General features: G+C 36.9%; 1 protein-coding gene across 1 annotated transcript in view; it reads right to left on the bottom strand.

Annotated features, from left to right (window-relative positions):
- The window catches only part of LRRIQ3 (leucine rich repeats and IQ motif containing 3), a gene marked incomplete at its 5' end in the record, with an annotated part of 214,095 nt that overhangs the window by 154,524 nt on the left and 40,136 nt on the right, over positions 1–19,435 (bottom strand). The gene's annotated exons all lie outside the window — the stretch shown is intronic.

Raw genomic sequence — 19,435 nt, 5'->3', positions numbered from 1 at the left:
AACAAAAGCCAAATTTCACACAAGTAGCAAAATGGCCAGATAAAAGATCCTATTTCTTAGCATTCCTTGTTGCCAGTGTGCCCATATTACTAAATTCTGGCCAAGGAACTGTTAAGAGGAAATGCTTTATTCCCAATTAGGCTGATTAAAGTTGCTGTTTTAGTGTGGTGATGTGCCCTTTCTGCCATTCAGTACTGCATGAGCCTTCCAGCATGCAACCAGATATAGCAATTGGAACTTTGGCAGCCATTCTGAAACACAAGTGAACTTAGAACACACAAGATAGGAAGATAGAATAAAAAGGACACTTGGGTCCTGATTTTGTGCAGAGTCACACTTGTACAAAGTACACTTTGTACTTCTTGGACTATGGACTCCTCTAATATAAAAAATAAAACTTTTTCCTAGTTTAAACCATTATTTTAGGAGGTCTCTGTTACACAGAACTGAATCCAGTTATGACTAAAACATACAAATATATTGTTTCTTCTTTTAAATAAAATATTATCAAATTAGATAAAGCTTTCAGTAGTTTTAATATAATAATGATGACTACAGGCCTCTGTATTTTGCTCCTGGTCTGAATAGGATCACATATTATTTTCCTATTTATATACATATCTGATGGAACTATTTTGGACTACCATATGGTGCACTTTCCTCCTCAGGTTGCCATGGGACATTTGGCTTAGCACTGAAAATTCTTGATAATAGTGAATGGACACCAATTCTACAGCATTACCTTTCAGACACTGAAGAATCCCTTCTTATTGTTATGCAACACCTGGCTAAGAACGTAATCATGCTGAATTGTGGGCTTATAAAGCACATGACTATCAAGAACAAGTATATGATGTCTAAGCATGCTAAGATCAGCTCCCTAGCACAGCTGGATTCTGCACTAATTCAAGATTTAGCCAAGGCTGTGGCAAAGGTGTAATTTGTAAACTTTGGAATGCTGTCATATCTGCAAATAAAATTGGCACCATGTGCCATCTGTACATATAAAAAAAAGATGTTGGATGTTATACATATGTGATCTCTGCTAAAACCCAGTTTATTACAACACTAGCATGCAGACAATTCCTACTTTAATACTATATGTCAAAAGAAATTTATAACCATACCATTCAGACAATCATAATAGTTAGATATTATTCTTAAAAGACAAGCTGAAACCTGTCTTTCTGAAAGTCCCATCCTTATTCTTGATCCTTTTATCTATTCTATTTACTATTTGTATATAGCATATATATACTAACAGTATACTACACTAGTATATATTGTACATATACTATTTTATAGTCAATATCATATACTATTCAGCTATTTTGAAATATCCTTAAGTAACTCTTTTGATATGTAAATATCCAAGTAACCCTAACCATTCTTTCTTGTAATTGTAGGATATTTGATTTCTGCAACCCTCTTATATTTTTAAGAAATAAATCCAGCTAATACATATCTAAAATATGGAAGTCACAGAAATTTAGCTTATTAGAAATACCTGGTGAATGATGCTGGTCAACCAGCTTCATGTTTTACAAGGGCACTCTGAAATAATAATCATGGCAGTCACATATTTTTTAAATCTACCCATATTCCCATGTAAAAACAGATATAACAACTAGATAGTAAAAATTTTTCATTACCTATAACAACATTATGTGAGAAGATATCCCCAGGAAATCTAAAATTTATAGGAATACGGAAAAACCACTGACATCCATCAGACCACTGTGATATTAGCAATTATGCAGTAGGAAACAAATGAAAGCAATGCATGTGATGGATAGAAATAAAACAAAAAATCTAAAGACACTTCCTGGAAAGCTTGGAGAGACAATTTAAGAACAGAGCTATTTTTAGTTTTTTAAGGAACCTCCATATTGTTCTCCATAGTTGCTGTCCAATTTACATTCCCACCAACAGTGTACGAAGGTTTCCTTTTCTCCACACCCTCTCCAGCATTTATTGTTTGTAGATTTTTTTGATGATGGCCAAAATCAACTATACTTCAAGAAATTTTTTTTAAAAACAACAGAAGCTAAATCCTAGTGGGGTTTTGCATATTCTAATAGTGTGTGAATACAAGGGTTCAGTGGTAAGATCTGAAGGTCCTAGAGAATTCTGGGCCTATAAACCCACAAAACTAATTAGCCAGTGCTTTTCTCTAGGTTAAAGCCCAAAACTGAGAAGAAACTCCTGAAGATAGAATCAAAATTGAGCAGCACAGAAACAATGGAGAAAAATAGAGAGGAAAAAAAAAAGTCTGCATTAAAAAGGCAGTGCTTGAGACCAGAGAAAGAGAATTCAGAAAGTAAGCCATGATACTTCCGGAAACGACACACACACACACACACACACACACACACACACACACACAACAAACAAGAACAGAATAAAGGACTTTAGAACCTGAAAAAAAGCTTCTTAAAGTTGATTAAAAACATTTCTCATAAAATGGGCAATACAATAGGATCACTATCTAAAGCCATAAAGATTATAGAGTTATTATAAAGCAAAAAGACAACAAGAAGCAAAGTAACATCACTACAGACAATAAAAGCAAGCCAGACAGTGAAGCCTGCAAAAAAGATAAAACTATAACCTATTATTTCAAAATAAACTTAAGTCCAGTTCTGCATATTAGGAGCTTGGAAACTGTCATTCTGTCCTAACAACAACTAAAAAGCTGAATAGATTGAAAAACCAATGACATTTCTTGGATCTCTAAGACAGAGGAGAACACAGGGCACACTGTTGCCTTAAAGATTTGAGAGACGGGTGAATATAAATCATCACAGATTACCTGAGCAAACAGTCATAAGAGGAAACTGCCACCAAAACCAGTGACAATGTAGGAAAATCTGAACTGTCATTGACAAATTGCTGGAGGCTCAGTGTGCACAACACTGAGAGTTTAAAACTCCAGGGGTACTCAGTCATAAGGAGACTGCCACAGCACTGTGAGATTTACCTCCAGGAGTTCCACCAGATTCCCACAGTAAACATCAGAGAAAAATCTCCTTGTGCTTCCAAAAGTGGGAGGGGAAAATGAAACAATTTGAAATATATCAGAGCACTCTGTTCTTTTTAAACAAGGCCTGACCTCAGGTGAATGTAATTAACTACAGCCTAACCTACTGGGGTATTATCAGAGCCTAACTGACCTGGGAGAAGGGAAAACCCAACTGCAACTGGCCCAAGCCTTCCACATGAGAGAAAGGAAATAGAGTTGAACCTTGAACAACATGGCGGTTAGAAGCATCAACCTCTCACACAGTCAAAAATCCACATATAACTTTATAAAGTCAAACCTCCATATCCACGGTTCCACATCTACAGATTCAACAAACATTAGATCATGTAGTACTGGAGTAAGTATTTATTGAAAGAAATCTGTGTATAAGTGGACCCATGCATTTCAAACCCATGTTGTTCACGGGTCAGCTGTACTAAACTCCAGCTCACTCTAGCAATCCAGTCACACCAAAGGGGGGAGAAAAAAAATGAGAAGCTCTTGTCAGTTTATAGTTCACATTCACAGACTCACTACAAGTCTAAAACTTAATCATAAGAGTATAGAATGCTACCCCTCCCCACACCTCAGCATCAGTAACCAAGACCGATTTTCAACAGTTCCTTTTACCGGGTACATAATGTCGAGCTATCAGAAAAAAAATGACAAGGCATACCAAAAGGAAAAAAAAGCACAATTTAAAGAAACTGAACAATGATCAGAAACACATGGCAGGGAAGTTGGAATTATCAGACCAGAACTTTTAAAACAATTATGAATAATATGCTAAAGGCTCTAATGGATAAACCACACAGCTTACAAGAATAGATGGGCAATGTAAGCAGAGAGAGAAAACAACTAAGATAGAATCAAAAAGAAATGCTAGAGATCAAAACACTGCAACAGAAATGAATATGTCTACAGTGGGCTTATTACTAGATTGGATATGGCTAAGGAAAGAACATCAGTAGAATACTTGAAAAAAAAGCAAAGAGAACAAAGACAAAAAAAGCAGGATAGGATATGCAAAGGCTATGGAACTATAAAGGTGCAACATACCTGTGATGGAAATACCAGAAGGAGAAGAGATAAATGAAAAGAAGAAATATTTGAAACTATAATGATGGAGAATTTCTCCAAATTAAAGCCAGACAACAAACCACAGATCCAGGAAGATCAGAGTTTACAAAGCAGGAAAAATGCTGAAACTTTACATCATTTTCAGACTAAAGCATATCAGAAAGAAGTCAAGGGAGAAAAATCTTACCTATAGAGGAATAAAGATAAGAAGTATATATGACTTCTTCACAGACATCATGCAAGCAAGAAGAAAATGGGGTGACATGTTTAAAGTATTGAGAGAAAAAATCTGCTAACCTACAATTCTATTCCCTATGAAATTATCTTTCAAAGTGAAAAATAAATAAAGACAAAAACCTAGGGAATTTTTTTGCCAGTACTGCTGTATAAGAAATGTTAAAAGAAGTTCTTTAGAGAGAAAAAAAATAAGTCATTATCTTGCATTTACAAAGAGTAAGGAGGAGAATCAAAGAAGGAATAAGTGAAGTTAAAATAAAATCTTTATTTTTCTTATACTTAAGAGGTAACAGTTTGTAGAAAACAATAGCATCAATATATTCAATTATGTATATATATATAATATATACACATCTACATACAGCATACATACATATAAATGCTAATGTATGTATCAGTGAAATAACTGAAGTCAGTGGTACAAGGGACAGGAAGGGGGAATTAGGATTGTTCTGTTACTATATGATACTAATACTACCTGTGAAATTGTATAGTGTTTGAAACTGGGCTTGGATTAGCTATATATGTATATTGCAATCTCTAGGGCAAACACGAAGAAAGTGGTAACCAATATGCGAAGAAAGGAGAGAAAATGGAATCATATAAAATGCTCAATTAAAACCACAAAAGGAAGAAAAAAGTGGAATGTAAAATAGGAAAACAATGGCAACAAATAAAAAACAGTAATGGATATGACAGATATTAATCAAACTGTATCAATTATCACTATAAAGTTAATAGTCTAAATGCACAAATTTAAAAACAGAGGTTGCAGTGTGTTGCCAAGATGGAGTAGGAAGATCCTAAGCTCACCTCTTCCCACAGGCACACCAAAATTACAACTATTGATAGAGCAATTATCTATAACAACAACCTAAAGACTAGCAAAAAAGTTTTTCTACAACTAAAGATATAAAGAAGCAACCATAATGAGATGGGTAGGAGGGGCAGAGCTGTGATATAATCAAGACCCCCAACCCCAGTAGGTAACTGACAAATAAGAAGATAATAACAACTTCAGAGGTTGTCCCCAAGGAGCAAGGGGTCCAAGCTCCACATTGGACTCCCTAGCCCATGGGTCCTGCACTGGAAAGATGATTCCCCAGAATGTCTGGCTTTGAAGGCCAGTGGGGCTTGCATATGGGAGAGCTTGAAGGCTGTAGGAAACAGAGACTCTGCTCTGTAGGAAACAGAGACACATTGCTCTGAGTGCCAGTGCAAACACAGTAATTTGAAAAGAGCTTGGTCAGATCCACTAACTGACCTTAGAGATCCTCCCAGAGAGGCAGGAGGCAACTGGAATTCCTTATGGGGACAAAGACTCCGGCAGTAGCCATTTTGGGGAGGTCATTCTACCACAAGGACATTAACACTGGCAAGAGCCATTATGAAGTCCTCCCTCTAGCCTATTATTACGTGTGCCAGCCCCAACTGCCAGCACACCTATAGTAGTCAGCCCCACCACATTAGAAGGGCCCATGCAACCCACATAGGGGACATCCCCTAGAGCATATAGCTCTGGTGACCAGAGGAGAGTATGCTGCTGGGCCCCATAGGACTTCTCCCACATAAGGCCACTTCTCCAAGATTGGGAAATGTAATCAACCTAATAAATAGAAATAAACACAGAGAATTAGGCAAAATGAGGAGACAAAAGAATATGTTCCAAACAAAGGAACAAGGCAGAACCTCAGAAAAAGAATTAAATGGAATGGAAATAAGCAATCTACCTTGAGGAATTCAAGGTAATGATCATAACGATGCTCAACAAACTTGAGAAAAGAATGGATGAACATGGTGAGAATTTTAATGAGGATTTGGAAAACATAAAGAACCAAACCTAGCTGGAGAATAAAATAACTAAAAGTAAAAATACACTAGAAGAGGGCTTCCCTGGTGGCGCAGTGGTTGAGAGTCCGCCTGCTGATGCAGGGGACACAGGTTCATGCCCCGGTCCGGGAAGATCCCACGTGCCGCGGAGCGGCTGGGCCCATGAGCCATGGCCGCTGAGCCTGTGCGTCCAGAGCCTGTGCTCCACAGCGGGAGAGGCCACAACAGTGAGAGGCCCGCGTACCGAAAAAAAAAAAAATACACTAGAAGAAATCAACAGTAGATTAAGTGACACAGAGGAACAGATCAGCAAACTGAAAGACAGAGTAGTGGAAATCACCCAAGCTAAATAGAAAATAAGGGGAAAAAAGAAGTTTAAAAAATGAGGATAGTTAAGAGAACTCTGGGAAAAATAAAGCATAATAACTTTCCCATTATAAGGGTCCCAGAAGGCAAAGAGATAGAGAAAAGGGCAGAGAACTTATTTGAAAAAAATAATTGTTGAAAATTTCCCTAACTTGGGAAAGAAAACAGACATCCAGGTCCAGGAAGAACACAGAGTCCCAAATAAGGAGAATCCAAGGAGGTCCACAACAAGACACATTATAGTTAAAATTGCTAAAATTAAAGACAGAGAGACAATCCTAAAAGCAGCAAGAGAAAAGCAACTAGTGAAGTAAAAGGGAACTCCCATTAAACTGTCAGCTGACTTTTCATCAAAAACTTTGCAGGGCAGAAGAGGGTAGCACAATATATTCAAAGTGATAAAAGGAAAACCCCTACAACCAAGAAAACTCTACCTGTCAAGACTTTATTCAGATTTGAAGAAAAGATAAAAAGTTTTTGCAGACAAGCAAAAGCTAAAAAAGTTCAATATCACCAAACCAGTTTTAAAAGAAATGTTAAAGGATCTTTTCTAAGCAGAAAAGACCAGGACTAGAAATATGAAAATTATGAAAGGAAGAATGTTATCAGTAAAGGCAAACATGCAATAAAAGTAGTGAACCAAGCACTTATAAAGCTAGTAGGAAGGTTAAAAGAGAAAAGTAGTAAATTTATCTATATCCACAATAAGGAGTTAAGGGATACAGAAAACAAAAAAATATAAAATATGATGTAGAAAGAGGAAACCTTCAAGATGGTGGAAGAGTAAGACATGGAGATCACCTTTCTCCCCACAAATACATCAGAAATACATCTACATGTGGAACAACTCCTATAACACCTACTGAACACTGGCAGAAGAACTCAGACCTCTCAAAAGCCAAGAAACTCCCCCACGTATCTGGGTAGGGCAAAAGAAAAAAGGAAAAACAGAGACAAAAGAATAGGGATGGGATCTGCCCCTCTGGGAAGGAGGAAAAGCTTCCACACACTAGGAAGCCCCTTCACTGGCAGAGACAGTGGATGGCAGGGGGGAAGCTTCGGAGTCACAGCAGAGAGCACTACAAGCCCTTTGCCTTGCAGAGGGCAAGGCAAAGAGATTCCCGCACAGAGGATCAGTGCCAATCAGCACTCACCAGCCTGAAAGGCTTTTCTGCTCACCCGCTGGGGCGGGTGGGGGCTGGGAGCTGAGGCTCCAGCTTTGGAGGTCGGATCCCAGGGAGAGGACTGGGGTTGCCTGTGAGAACACAGCCTGAAGGGGGCTAGTGCGCCACAGCTAGCCAGGAGGGAGTCCAGGAAAAAGTATGGAACTGTCGAAGAAGAAATAGACTTTTTCTTGCCTCTGTGTTTCGGGGTGCACGAGGGGAAGGGATACAGGGCACCGCTTAAACGAGCTCCAGAGACGGGCGTGAACCACGGCAATCAGCGCGGATCTCAGAGGTGAGCATGAGACGCCAAGGCTGCTGCTGCAGCCAATAAGAAGCCTGTGTGCAAGCACAGGTCACTATCAACATCTCCCCTCCCTGAAGTCTGTGCAGCCCGCCACTGCCAGGGTCCCGTGATCCAGGGACAATTTTCCCGGGAGAACACACGGAGCACCACAGGCTGTTGCAACGTCACGCTGGCCTCTCCTAACACAGGCTTGCCCCACGTTCTGTACCCAACCCTCCCCCCTGCCTGAGTGAGCCAGAGCCCCATAATCAGCTTCTCCTTTAACCCCATCCTGTCTGAGCAGGAACAGATGCCCTCAGGTGACCTACACACAGAGGTGGGGCCAAATCCAAAGCTGAGCCCCAGGAGATGTGTGAACAAAGAAGAGAAAGGGAAATTTCTCCCAGCAGCCTCAGGAGCAGCGGATTATATCTCCACAATCAACTTGATGTACCCCACATCTGTGGAACACCTGAATAGACAACGAATCATCCTAAATTGAGGCAGTGGACTTTGGGAGCAACAATATATATAAATATATATTTTTCCTTTTTCGCTTTTTCAATGTGGCTGACAGGGTCGTGGTGCTCTGTCCGGCTGTCAGGCCTGTGCCTCTGAGGTGGGAGAGCTGAGTTCAGGACACTGGTTCACTAGAAACTACCCAGCTCCACGTAATATCAAACAGCAAAAATATTCAAGAGATCTCCATCTCAACGCCAAGACCCAGCTCCACTAAATGACCAGCAAGCTACAGTGCTGAACACCTATGCCAAACAATTACAAGGATGGGAACACAACCCCACCCACTAGCAGAAAGTCTGCCTTAAAGCATAATAAGGTCACAGACACCCTAAAACACACCACCGGCCGTGGAACTGACCAAAAGAAAGACAAGATCCAGCCTCATCCACCAGAACACAGGCACTAGTGCCCTCCACCAGGAAGCCTAAACAACCCACTGAACCAACATAGCCCCTGGGGGAAGACACCAAAAACAACGGGAACTACGAACTTGCAGACTGCAAAAAGGAGACCCCAAACACATGAAGTTAAGCAAAATGAGAACACAGAGAAACACACAGCAGATGAAGGACCAAGGCAAAAACCCACCAGACAAAACAAATGAAGAGGAAATAGTCAGTCTACCTGAAGAAGAATTCAGAATAATGATAGTAAAGATGATACAAAATCTTGGAAATAGAATGGACAAAATGCAAGAAACATTTAACAAGGACCTAGAAGAACTAAAGAGCAAACAAATAATGATAAACAACACAATAAATGAAATTAAGAATTCTCTAGAATGAATCAATAGCAGAATAACTGAGGCAGAAGAATGGATAAGTGACCAGGAAGATAAAATAGTGGAAATAACTACCGCAGAGAGGAATAAAGAAAAAAGAATGAAAAGAATTGAGGACAGTCTCAGAGACCTCAAGGACAACATTAAACACATCAACATTCGAACTATAGGGGACTCAGAAGAAAAAGAGAAAAAGAAAGGGACTGAGAAACTATCTGAAGAGATTATAGTTGAAAACTTCCTGAATATGGGAAAGGAAATAGTTAACCAAGTCCAGGAAGGGCAGAGAGTCCCATACAGGATAAATCCAAGAAGAAACACGCCATGACACCGATTAATCAAACTATCAAAAATTAAATACAAAGAAAAAATATGTAAAGTAGCAAGGGAAAAACAACAAATAACATACAAGGGAATCCCCATAAGGTTAACAGCTGATCTTTCAGCAGAAACTCTGCAAGACAGAAGGGACTGGCAGGACATATTTAAAGTGATGGAAGGGAAAAACCTACAACCAAGATTACTCTACCCAGCAGGGATCTCATTCAGATTCGACGAAGAAATCAAAACCTTTACAGACAAGCAAAATGTAAGAGAATTCAGCACCACTAAACCAGCTTTACAACAAATACTAAAGGAACTTCTGTAGGCAGGAAACACAAGAGAAAGAAAAGACCTTCAATAACAAACCCAAAACAATTAAGAAAATGGTAATAGGAACATACATATCAATAATTACTGTAAATGTAAATAGATTAAATGCTCCAACATAGACTGGCTGAATGGATACAAACACAAGACCCATATATATGCTGTCTACAAGAGACCCACTTCAGACCTAGGGACACAGACAGACTGAAAGTGAGGGAATGGAAAAAGATATTCCATGAAATGGAAATCAAAAGAAAGCTGGAGTAGCAATTCTCATATCACACAAAATACACATTATAAAAAGACTGTTACAAGAGACAAAGAATGACACTACAGAATGATCAAGGGGTCAATCCAAGAAAAAGATATAACAATTGTAAATATTTATGCACCCAACATAAGAGCACCTCAATCCCTAAGGCAAATGCAAACAGCCATAAAAGGGAAAGCAACAGTAACACAATCATAGTAGGGGACTTTAACACCCCACTTTCACCAATGGACAGATCATCCAAAATGAAAATAAATAAGGAAACACAAGCTTTAAACAATACATTAAACAAGATGGACTTAATTGATATTAATAGGACACTCCATCCAAAAACAACAGAATACACTTTCTTCTCAAGTGCTCATGGAACATTCTCCAGGATACGTGATATCTTGCAACAAAAATCAAGCCTTGGTAAATTTAAGAAAATTGAAATCATATCAAGTATCTTTTCTGACCACAATGGTATGAGACTAGATATCAATTATTGGAAAAAAATCTGTAAAAAATATAAATACATGGAGGTTTAAAAATACACTACTTAATAACCAAGAGATCACTGAAGAAATCCACGATGAAATCAAAAAATACTTAGAAACAAATGACATGACGACCCAAAACTTACGGGATGCAGCAAAAGCAGTTCTAAGAGTGAAGTGTATAGCAATACAATCCTACCTTAAGAAACAAGAAACCTCTCAAATAAACAACCTAAACTTACACCTAAAGCAATTAGAGAAGAAGAACAAAACAACCCCAAAGGTAGCAGAAGGAAAGAAATCATAAAGATCAGATCAGAAATAAATGAAAAAGAAATGAAGGAAATAACAGCAAAGATCAATAAAACTAAAAGCTGGTTCTTTGAGAAGATAAAAAAAATGGATAAACCATTAGCCAGACTCAACAAGAAAAAAAGGGAGAAGACTCAAATCAATAAAATTAGAAATGAAAAAGGAGAAGTAACAACTGACACTGCAGAAATACAAAGGATCATGAGAGATTACGACAAGCAACTGTATGCCAATAAAGTGGACAACCTGGAAGAAATGGACAAATTCTTAGAAATGCACAACCTTCTGAGACTGAACCAGGAAGAAATAGAAAATACGAACAGACCAATCAGAAGCACTGAAATTGAAACTGTGATTAAAAATCTTCCAACAAACAAAAGCCCAGGACCAGATGGCTTCACATGCAAATTCTATCAAATATTTAGAGAAGAGCAATACCTATTGTTCTCAAACCCCTCTAAAAGACAGCAGAGGGAAGAACACTCCCAAACTCATTCTACGAGGCCACTATAACCCTGATACAAAAACCAGACAAAGATATCAAAAAAGAAACCTACAGGCCAATATCACTGATGAACATGGATGCAAAAATCCTCAACAAAATACTAGGAAACAGAATCCAACGGCACATTAAAAGGATCATAACCATGATACAGTGGGGTTTATCCCAGGAATGCAAGGATTCTTCAATATACATGAATCAGTCAATGTGGTACACCATATTAAGAAACTGAAGAATAAAAACCGTATGATCATCTCAACAGATGCAGAAAAAGCTTTTGACAAAATTAAACACCAATTTATGATATGCCCTCCAGATATGCCCTCCAGAAAGTAGGCATAGAGGGAACTAATTTATGATATGCGTTCCAGATATGCCCTCCAGAAAGTAGGCATAGAGGGAACTTACTTCAACATAATAAAGGCCATATATGAGAAACCCACAGCCAACATCATCCTCAATGGTGAAAAACTGAAAGCATTTCAGGAACAAGACAAGGAACAAGACAAGGTTGCTCACTCTCATGACTATTATTTAACATAGTTTTGGAAGTTTTAGCCACAGCAATCAGAGAAGAAAAAGAAATAAAAGCAATTCAAATTGGAAAAGAAGAAGTAAAGCTGTCACTGGTTGCACATGACATGATACTCTACATAGAGAATCCTAAAGATGCTACCAGAAAACTACTAGAGCTAATCAATGAATTTGGTAAAGTAGCAGGACACAAAATTAATGCACATAAATCTTTTGCATTCCTATATACGAATGATGAAAAATCTGAAAGAGAAGTTAAGGAAACACTCCCATTTACCATGGCAACAAAGAGAATAAAATACCTAGGAATAAACCTATCTAAGGAGACAAAAGACCTGTATGCAGAAAATTATGACACTGATCAAAGAAATTAAAGATGATACAAATAGATGGAGAGGTATACCATGTTCCTGGTTTGGAAGAATCAACATTGTGAAAATGACTATACTACCCAAAGCAATCTACAGATTCAATGCAATCCCTATCAAATTACCAATGGCATTTTTCACAGAACTAGACCAAAAATTTCACAATTTGTATGGAAACCCCAAAAACCTGAAATAGCCAAAGCAAACTTGAGAAAGAAAAATGGAGCTGGAGGAATCAGGCTCCCTGACTTCAGACTATACTACAAAGCTACAGTAATCAAGACAGTATGGTACTAGCACAAAAACAGAAATACAGATCAATGGAACAGGATAGAAAGTCCAGAGATAAACCCATGCACATATGGTCACCTTATCTTTGATAAAGGAGGGAAGAATATACAGTGGAGAAATGACAGCCTCTTCAATAAGTGGTGCTGGGAAAACTGGACAGCTACATGTAAAAGAATGAAATTAGAACACTCTCTAACACTGTACACAAAAGTAAACTCAAAATGGATTAAAGACCTAAATGTAAGGCCAGACACTATAAAACCCTTAAAGAAAATCATAGGAACACTCCATGACATAAATCACAGCAAGATCCTTTTTGACCCACCTCCTAGAGAAATGGAAATAGAAACAAAAACAAACAAAAGGGACCTAATGAAATTTAAAAGCTTTTGCACAGCAAAGGAAACAAAACGAAAAGACAACCCTCAGAGTGGGAGAAAATATTTGCAAATTAAGCAACTGACAAAGGATGAATCTCCAAAATTTACAAGCAGCTCATGCAGCTCAATATCATAAAAACAAACAACCCAATCCAAAAATGGGCAGAAGACCTAAATAGACATTTCTCCAAAGAAGATATACAGATCGCCAACAGACACATGAAAGAATGCTTAACATCATTAATCATTAGAGAAATGCAAATCAAAACTATAATGAGATATCATCTCACAGCAGTCAGAATGGTCATCATCAAAAAATCTACAAACAATAAATGCTGGAGAGGGTGTGGAGAAAAGGGAACCCTCTTGCACTGTTGGTGGGAATGTAAATTGATAGAGCCACTATAGAGAACATTATGGAGGTTCCTTAAAAAACTACAAATAGAACTACCATACGACCCAGCAATCCCACTACTGGGCATATACACTGAGAAAATCATAATTGAAAAAGAGTTATGTACCACAATGTTCATTGCAGCCCTATTTACAATAGCCAGGATGTGGAAGCAAACTAAATGTCCATCAACAGATGAAAGGATAAAGAAGATGTGGCACATATATACAATGGAATATTACTCAGCCATAAAAAGGAACGAAACTGAGTTATTTGTAGTGAGGTGGATGGACCTAAAGACTGTCATATAGAGTGCAGTAAGTCAGAAAGATAAAAACAAATACCGTATGCTAACACATATATATGGAATCTAAAAAGAAAAAAAAAATAAAAGAAAATAGAAGAACCTAGGGGCAAGATGGGAATAAAGATGCAGACCTAGTAGAGAATGGACTTGAGGATATGGTGCGGGGGAAGATTAAGCTGGGACAAAGTGAGAGAGTGGCATGGACATATATACACTACCGAAACAGATAGCTAGTGGGAAGCAGCCGCATAGCACAGGGAGATCAGCTTGGTGCTTTGTGACCACCTAGAGGGGTGGGATAGGGAGGTTGGGAGGGAGACACAAGAGGGGGGAGATATGGGGACATATGTATATGTATAACTGATTCACTTTGTCATAAAGCAGAAACTGACACACCATTGTAAAGCAATTATACTCTAATAAAGATGTTAAAAAAAAAACGCAATTATACTACAGTAAAGATGTTAAAAAATAATTAAAAATGGGGGAAAAAAGTGGTTATCACTGCATGATAAGGTAAGGGAAATTTTAATCTAACTTTGTAGCTTTCTATATTTTTGTAACTATCCACAATAAGGTATATTATTTTCTTAGGCACAAGGAGAATTTTTTTTTTTTGCGGTATGCGGGCCTCTCACTGTTGTGGCCTCTCCCGTTGCGGAGCACAGGCTCCGGACGTGCAGGCTCAGCAGTCATGGCTCACGGGCCCAGCCGCTCCGCGGCATGTTGGATCTTCCCGGACTGGGGCACAAACCCGTGTCCCCTGCATCGGCAGGCGGACTCTCAACCACTGCACCACCAGGGAAGCCCCAAGGAGAACTTTTTAAAAACTTTTCTATATGCGGATATATGTATATGTATCGCTGATTCACTTTGTTATAAAGCAGAAACTAACACACAATTGTAAAGCAATTATACTCCAATAAAGATGTTAAAAAAAATCTGAGGAACAAAAGCAAATAACTAAATAAATAGGAGATATTCCATGTTCATGGATTGGAAGATTTTATATAGACAAGATATCAGTTCTTCTCAACTTATCTATATATTCAGTGCAATACCAATCAGAATACCAGCATGTTATTGTGTAGGTATTGACAAACTGATTCTAAAGTTTCTATTGAGAGGTACAAAATCCAGAATAGCTGAGACAATTGAAGGAAAAGGACAAATTAGAGGACTGAGATACCACCCAACTTCGAGATTACTATAAAGCTACAGTAATCAAGACATTGTGGTACTGGCAAAAGAATATATCAATGGAACAGAACAGAGAACTCAGAAATAGACAGAAATATAGTCAACTGATCTTTGATGAAGGAACAAAGGCCATACAATGGAGCAAAGATAGTCTTTTCAACCAATGATGTTAAAATAGTCATGTGCAGAAAATGAATACACAAAAAAACTAGACACAGAAATTACTCCTTTCATGAAAATTAACTCGAAAATGGATCTATTACATAAATGTAAAGTGCAAAATTATAAAACTCCTAGAAGATAACATAGGAGAAAACCTAGATGACCTTGGGTATGACAATGACTTTTTAGATGTAACACCAAAGACATAATCCATGAAAGAAAGAATTGACAAGCTCGGCTTCATTAAAATTAAAAACCTTCTGCTCCACAAAAGACAAAGTTACAAGAATGAGAATATGAGCTATAGACTAGGAGCAAATTTTTGAAAAAGGCATCTATAAAAGAACTGTTATTCAAAATATACAAAGAACTCTTAAAACTCAACAAGAAAAAAAAAAAACTCAACAAGAAGTAAACAAAGAACTCATTTTTTTTAAAAAGCCAATACCTTAACAGACATCTCACCAAAAAGATATATAGATGACAAATAAGCATATGCAAAGATGCTCCACATTATATATCACCAGTGAAATACAAATTAAAACAACAATAAGATACCACCACACATGCCAAAATCCAGAACAATAACACCAAATGCTGGTGAAGATGTGGAGCAATAGGAACTCCCATTCATTGCTGGTGGGCATGCAAATAGTATAGCCACTGGAAAAGAGTTTGGCAATTTCTTATAAAACTAAACAAAATCTTACCATACAATCCAGCAATTGTGCTCCTTGGTATTTATCCAAAGATGCAGAAAACTGTCCACAAAAAAACCTGCACATTGATGTTTATAGCAGGTTTATTAATAAATGCTAAAATATGGAAGTAATCAACACATCTTTCAGTAGGTATATGAATAAAGAAACTGGTACATCCAGACAATGTAGTATTATTCAGCTCTAAAATGAAATTATCTTATCAAGCTATGAAAATACACAGAGGAATCTTAAATCCATGTTACTAAATGAAAGAAGCCAATCTGAAAAGGGTATATACTATATGATTCTAACTATATGACATTCTGGAATAGGCAAAACTATGGAGACAATAAAAAGATGAGTGGTTGACAGAGTTAGAGAGGGGGATAGGGGTGACTAGGCAGAGGACTGAGGATTTTAGGGGGCAGTAAAAGTAAACAATGTGATTCCATAATGATGGATATATGTCATTGTACATTTGTCCAAACTCACAGAATGTTCAATACGAAGAGTTTACTGTAAACTATAGATTTTGGGTGATTATGGTATGTCAGTGTAAGTTCATCAATTTAAAAAAAAAAATGTACCACTCTGATAGGGAATGTTTATAATGGGGGAGGCTATGCATGGGCAGGGGCTGGGAGTATAATGGAAATCTCTGTACCTCCTGCTTAATTTTTCTGTGTAACTGAAACTACTCTAAAATAAAATAGTCTTATTTTAAAAAGTAAACTAAAAGGTATCAAGAAAATTATAAAAGACATACAAGACCACATAAACTAGAATTAGACTAATTTAGAAATGCAATGATAGGGCTCAGAATAAGACATTTAAAACTCATTTTATAAATAAATACTAACCTAGGAGAAGGATAATTATAATGAACATAACAGAAAATACCCTAAGAGAAATGGAAGATGAAAATAAGAAAGATTTTAAAAATTAAAAAGAAATAAAATCATTAGATAAGGAACTAATATACTATGATTATACTAAGTACCCATTCAACAATTATTTTTTAAAAAACAATTATTTTAACTATATATCTCCAATCTAAAGACAAAAAAATCCTTTAACACGTTTTAACTTTATTAAATGTTTCTTGTTGATAGTAGTTTATGTATAGTAATCCTGAAACTATTTTGTGTTTATTAGCATTCAGCTAATGAGTAACATTACTGATAATGTTAGCAACCAGAATTCACATGGTGGAAGAAGGGAAGTGTAATATGGAAAGAAGAAGGCAGTGAAGAACCTTCTGTGTTGGATTAGCATTAGAAATTTGAATTTATGATTTAAAAAATCCATTTTCTATTCTGTCTGCTGAAACAGCCTAAGAACCATGACACTCCAGTAGCAATGAACACATTTAGTGCCCAGACCTTGGTTCCTAAATACCATTCCCTACTAAAAATACTAGGGCTCTTTGGAAAATAGCTGTTTCCAGGTCTTCAGAAATAGAAGTAAAAAGAGCACAGAGTTTGGGCTATGTTAAACAAAAGAACGTAACACTTGTAGATTTAACATACGCCGTTTCATCTCTTTATAACTGACCACAAATATCCAATACACCATAGCTGTCTGCCACTGGATACATATCCCAACCTCTCAACCAAGTTTAAATTCTTAATTCTTCATCCATAAGATAGAAAATGCAGGACAAACTCAAAAGCTCTGCTGTACTAAATGATATAAAGTGGATTAAAATACCTAACATGGTATTTGCATACCAATTTGCATACACCACACATTCAATAAATGTTTGTTTCCATTCTTTTACCTTTTTTTACATCCCATTGACCCAACTAATAATCCTCCTTGTGACCTCAGTGTAGTTACCCTTACTTAGGTTTAGGAGGCTGCCAATCTGATCCTAATATTTCATTCTAAGAATAAAAGTATGCCTCCCTTGTACCATATCATTTATATTAGAATAATACCACTTCAAAAGATACAGCATCATGTATACATATATCCCCATATACATATAACTGATTCATTTTGTTATATAGCAGAAGCTAACACAACATTTTAAAGCAATAAAGATGTTAAAAAAAGATAACAGCATTAATCATAATAATTTTCTAAATTTAGACAGTACTTCAAGGCTGTATATAAAATTACAACCAGTTTAAGTGAACAAATTTCCAGCAGAGTACAAAATATTTGCACCTAGGGAGACATTTCTTATTGCTAGAAATAGACATATGAGAGGACTACTAATTTGGAGCTTTAGGTTGGAGGAATCCACAGGCACCTCTCAGGGCAGTTTTGCATGTTTCTTAGATGTTCCTGTTTTTGCTTTTCCACAAATGAATCCAGAAATACTTTTCTTATTCTACCTTGCACAGTCTCTCTATTTATTAATATATTCATCAATTCAGCAAATATTTTTTGAGCATTTAACATGTGTCAAGCACTCTGTTATATACTATAGATACAGAGTATGTAGTACATTTGGAGATACAGATAATTATGCAGACAACTTCAATTCAGTATTGTAAGTGTTGATAATGAAAGTATGTGATAAACATTGCAGGGGCAAATATCACAATAGTTTTCCCTAAACAAATTGAGAGCAACTTGAGGATTTTTAGGTTGGTGAATAAGATTAGGTTTATAATTTTGAAAGATTGCTCTGCGCATGCTGTGGTAAATGTAATTGGAAAGGAGCAAGAAATCCAAGGAAAGAGTAAGTTTCCCATAAAATCATATAATGCAGAGAGCATAAGGTAGAAGAACAGCAATAATAATATTTTTTAAATAGCAGCTAATAAGAATGTAATATCCACATTTGCCAGATGCTATGTGCTTTATATTCATGATCTCAATTCTCATAAGCAAGCAGCGAACTAAGTACTGCTATTAGTCCCTGCTCTCTACCATGTAACATATGAGGAAATTCAGGCCCAGAGTAGTTAAGTAATGTGCCTAATGGAACAGCATTTTAAAGAGAAAAAGAATTCAAGTCAGTCTGTATTGAACCACTGTGACATATTATTACTACTGACATTTCTCTCCACAAAGCTCATTCAAATTCTTTTCATGCATGCTGAATTTTCAGATATTGTTTCCATGTACAAAGTTTTTATCTCATGTTACAGGAATATCAAAGGAAATTTGATTCTAAGAGAGAAAAACTCAGTCCCAGGGGCATAAACTAAAGACAAATCCCTTTAATTAGATGTTTATTTCACAGAAAATGCATACTTAATTTAAATGGAACATATGAGATAGAAATAATATTTTAAATAAATACGTACCTGTTAGCAATTGCCTGATTCTTTTCACATCTTTTATTCCAAATCACTTTACTTTTCCCCCACTGATGAACCCACTCTCTCTCACACTTTGACCTTGGTTTGAAAAGTATATGGAACCTCATCCTCAAAAGTTGCAGGCACTATATTATGTTCAGTTTTTTTCTCTCATACTATCTCTCTTAGTCAGGGCTATTGCCATCTATGATTTAGCACATGCAGGCTAACACATAAGAACATACCCTCTGTCTTACCACAGAATGTTGAATATCATTTCAGTGAAATGTCCTAATCTTTCTTTCTCAGGGAATGTCTATTTGCCAGCTCCAGATCTAT

The sequence above is a fragment of the Grampus griseus genome (genome assembly GCF_964374135.1).
Source record: "Grampus griseus genome assembly, chromosome: 1".
NCBI lineage: Eukaryota > Metazoa > Chordata > Mammalia > Artiodactyla > Delphinidae > Grampus > Grampus griseus.
Note: the sequence above shows the minus strand (reverse complement) of the source record. Positions and strands in the feature narration are given on the sequence as shown.